Raw genomic sequence first — 4,856 nt, 5'->3', positions numbered from 1 at the left:
CAAACACACGAGTTTTAATCGATTTACCAACTAATGTAATCGATTCAAAACTGGTTGTTTTGCCATAGTTTAAAACTCAAGTTGTCTGACGACCTTAATTGATTATCACAACATTGTAATCGATTAAGTCATTCAGATATGCTTTTGTTCTTGTGTATTTTCTATTTCCAAAACATATATTGTGCATACACATATATGATCACTTTACAAACAACAGTATGCATCAATCAACACAATATGTTAAATGTGACAATCACAATATGTGCATATTTCACAATAAGCATAAAACACATATAACACATAACACAACACACATACATGTGTTTTTATTAACAATGTGTTGTCATCATCAAAAACAAACATCACAGGGAGTGGGTTTAGCTAACAGTGTGCTCCCCTATCAATAAGAGTGTATATTTGAAAAGTGGAACATAAGACTGATATATTTTTATTTGAATGATTTGTGTGGTGTGTTGTTACCAATATGATGTGTTGGATTGATGATAGGAGGGTGATTTATGATTGAATAGCTGTGGGCAAAATTCTAGAAAGAAAGAGAGTTAAGGTAAACTTTTAGTTTTAATTGTATTTTGGGCCCAATGGTAAAAGAGTCATTTTACCCTCATTAAATGGTGCAAAAATTACATTATGGGGGTATAGAAAGGAAAAGAATAAAAAAAAGATTAGGTGAACATTTGAAATATTTGGTGGTTGTTGATATTTTAAATAATACATAAGATAAAATAAGAGAAGAAATCTTGGTGATTTTATAGAATAAGTGAGAGATATTATTTTAATTGAAAAGATAGAGATAGAATAGAAGAAGATAAAAAGGAGAAGAGTAAAAGGGGTTGTATATCGCTACACTAAAATCAAAAACGAAAATTAGAGAGTTAAGGGAAAGAAGAGTCGTTTTCTAGGAGAGAAGGAGAATAGCACAGAAAACCTTAGTTCAAGGAAGGACTTGTTGTATTTTTAAAGTTAGATAAAGCCCTAGGATTGGCCAAGGTATGAAAAGCTTACCTTTGTTTAGTAATTATTTTATGTTACACGTGTTCTTACTTATTTCGATTAATAATCCTTGTTGATATATGTTATATGATTATGATTATGGTTGTATGTTGCTCTAGTTATGCAAGGGTTTATGTATGCATGAGCATAAGGTTTGTGTAATATTTATGTTTGGTTTTCCCTATGAATGTATGTATGGTTGTTGGGTTATCCCAACGGAGGGTTTGATGCTAAGGGTGAATAAAGTTATGAGGCTTGGGTGTTTTCCATACAAATGTATGTGTAAGGGTGTAGTAATAGTCATATGAATTAAAATTGTGTTGTTTGGGTAATAATATGTATAATGATTGAATTTTGATGATTCAAATGTTGTGGTGTATGTGTTTGTGTATGATTCAAGTTTTGTGGTGTAGTAATAGTCATATGAATTATAATTGTATAATGATGTTTTGAGGGAATTCCCTAGTTATTTAGGGTTGTTGCATGTGTGTTTGTAGAATCGAAATATGTTTAGGATGTGTTTCGTTTCGCAGATAATCGATTGTCACTATTGATAATCGATCATTGTGCGTCGATATTGAGTTTGGTTGCGGGAATAATCGATTATCACTTATGATAATTGATTATTCCTTCTTGAGTGATGTTTCTAGGTGATTTTCACTTAGATAATTGATTATCAAAAGTGATAATCGATTATCACAGTGTATTTTTATGAAAATTGACGAATTTGATGAAGAATGCATGTGGTTCAAGCCTAGGAAGTAGTGGAACCCGTTGGTACGTTTATGGTCAGTTTTGACTTGTGATTATGAGTTGGAGTATGAATGAGTGTTGGGATGTACTAGAGTATGTGATTGATGAGCATGAGGGTGGATGATAAGTCTACTTGTTGTACCTAGTAAATTTTGGTGCTATCTTCGGATAGGTGCTTCCTTTTGCCTTGTGTGCATTGGAAGGGTTATTCGGGTATTGAAACTTCCTTGTGTGGGGGTGAATGTGTCTTCCTTGTCCTTGTGAAAAAGAAAAAAAAGAGTGAGAGAAAAGAAAAAGAAAGGTTGAGTGAAAAAGAAGAGAGAGAGAAAAAAGAAAAAGAAGAGAGAGAAAAAAAAGAAAAAGAGAGAAGAAAAAAAAAGGAGAGAGGAAGAAGATGAGAGAAAGAAAAAAAAATCTTATGAAAAGCCCCTTCCTTATCCAAAGAATTATTCTAGGAAGGAAAAAGAAAAACAGTTTGAGCGTTTCATGGAAATCTTCAAGAAATTGGAGATTAATATACCCTTCTCTGAAGCTCTGCAACAAATGCCTTCATATGCTAAATTTTTGAAGGAGCTCTTCACAAAGAAAAGGAAGTACATTGAAGAAGAAACTATTGAAGTTCAAGGAAACTGTAGTGCTATCATACAAAAGCTCCTACCCCAAAGTATAAAGATCCAGGAAGCTTCACTATTCCCTGCACTATAGGGAATATCTCTATTGGAAAAGCACTTATTGATTTGGGAGCCAGTATTAATCTCATGTCGCTCTCCATGTTTGAAAAGATTGAGGGGTTGGAACTCAAGCCTACTCGGATTACTCTTCAACTTGTAGACAGATCTCTGAAATATCCTTATGGGGTAGCTGAAGATGTGCTTGTGAAAGTAGATAAATTTCTTTTTTCTTTGGACTTTATCATCATGGAGATGGAAGAGGATGTGAATGTACCTCTTATTCTTGGGAGACCTTTTATGAAGACAACAAGAGTTTTGATTGATGTGGAAAATGGCAAACTAAAGGTGAGAGTGCAAGATGAAGAAGTAAATTTTGATGTCTTTAAAGCCATGTGTCACCCAAAAGATGATAAGGAATGTTTTCATCTTGATGCTCTTGATGAAATTTGCATGATCCAAGAAAACAACGCTAGTGATACTCTTTCTTTGGAGGAAATACTAGTTGACACTTGTGAAGAGCTGAATGAAAAAGAAGAGGAACTAATTGATGAATGTTTGACTGATCTGGAAGAATTGAAAAAGGAACCTTTGCAAAATATAGAAGAAAAAGCCAAGGAAAGCAAAAGGGAGCTGAAGATGTTACCTCCACACTTGAAATATGTGTTTCTAGAAGAAGGTGGAAACAAACCAGTTATCATCAGCAACTCTCTCTCTCCTAAAGAAGAAGAAAAGTTGGCAGAAATACTCAAAGCCAACAAAGCAGCGATTGGATGGTCAATCACAGATCTCAAAGGTATAAGTCCAACATATTGCATGCACAAGATATTCATGGAAGATGATTACAAACCAGTTGCTCAACCACAGAGGAGGCTCAATCCAATGATGAAGGAGGAGATGAGGAAAGAAGTGCTAAAGTTACTTGAAGCTTGCATTATTTAACCTATCTCTGATAGTGCATGGGTAAGCCCAGTACAGGTGGTACCAAAAAAAGGGGGGATGACAATTATTTTTAATGAAAAAAATGAGCTCATACCCACAAGGACTGTCACAGGATGGAGGATGTGTATTGACTACAGGAAGTTGAATAATGCTACTAGAAAGGATTACTTTCCCCTTCCTTTTATGGATCAGATGCTGGAAAGACTGTCAAGTCAGGCTTTTTATTGCTTTCTGGATGGATATTCAAGCTACAATCAAATTGTGGTGGATCCATAAGACCAGGAGAAGACAACTTTCACATGCCCATTTGGAGTTTTTGCCTATAGAAAATGTCGTTTGGGTTATGTAATGCTCCAGCAACTTTTCAGAGATGTATGTAAGCCATCTTCGCAGATTTAATAGAAAAATGCATTGAGGTCTTCATGGATGATTTTTCAGTATTTGGCAGTTCCTTTCATGAGTGTTTGTCTAACCTGGATGTTGTACTTAAAAGATGCACCCAATCCAACCTTGTTTTAAATTAGGAAAAGTGTCACTTTATGGTCACAAAAGGTATTGTTTTGGGGCATAAAATTTCTTCCAAGGGAATTGAGGTTGATAGAGCCAAAGTGGAAGTTATTGAAAAACTTCTGCCACCAACCAATGTGAAGGGAATAAGAAGCTTTCTGGGTCATGCTGGTTTCTACAGAAGATTCATCAAAGATTGCTAAACCACTAAGTAACCTCCTTGTCAAGGACGCACCCTTTATGATGAATGATGAATGCCTTCAGGCATTTGATATTTTGAAAAAAAAAATTGATTTCTGCCCTGGTAATTGTAGCTCCTGATTGGAACCAAGATTTTGAGCTGATGTGTGATGCTAGTAATTATGCTATAGGAGCTGTCCTTGGCCAGAGAAGAGAAAAGGTATTTCACACTATTTATTATGCAAGCAAAGTTCTGAATGAAACCCAGTTGAATTATGCCACCACAGAAAAAGAATTTATTGCTATTGTATATGCCTTGGAGAAATTTAGACCATATCTCATTGGGTCTAAAGTGATTATCTACACAGATCATGCAGTTATAAAGTATTTGCTAACCAAGCCAGATTCCAAGACGCGATTAATTAAATGGGTGCTTATGCTACAAGAGTTTGATGTGGAAATCCGTGACAAGAAAGGAAATGAAAATTTAATTACTGATCACTTACCTCGGTTGGTTAATAGTGAAGTTACAAGCAAGGAAGCAGAAATCTGGGAATTCTTCTCGGATGAAACACTCATGTATATTCAACAAAGACCGTGGTTTGCTGATATGGCTAATTTCAAAGCTGCAGGAGTAATCCCAGATGATCTCAATTGGCAACAAAGGAAAAAATTTGTACATGATGCCAAACAATTTATTTGGGATGATCCTTACTTGTTCAAAATTGGGGCAGATAACCTTCTAAGGCGATGTGTGACTAAGGAAGAGGTGCAAGGAATTTTATGGCACTGTCA

Source organism: Vigna angularis, chromosome 6, assembly GCF_016808095.1.
Source record: "Vigna angularis cultivar LongXiaoDou No.4 chromosome 6, ASM1680809v1, whole genome shotgun sequence".
In the NCBI taxonomy this organism is placed as follows: domain Eukaryota; kingdom Viridiplantae; phylum Streptophyta; class Magnoliopsida; order Fabales; family Fabaceae; genus Vigna; species Vigna angularis.
The sequence above is the reverse complement of the archived record's forward strand: the minus strand, read 5'-3'. Positions refer to the sequence as shown.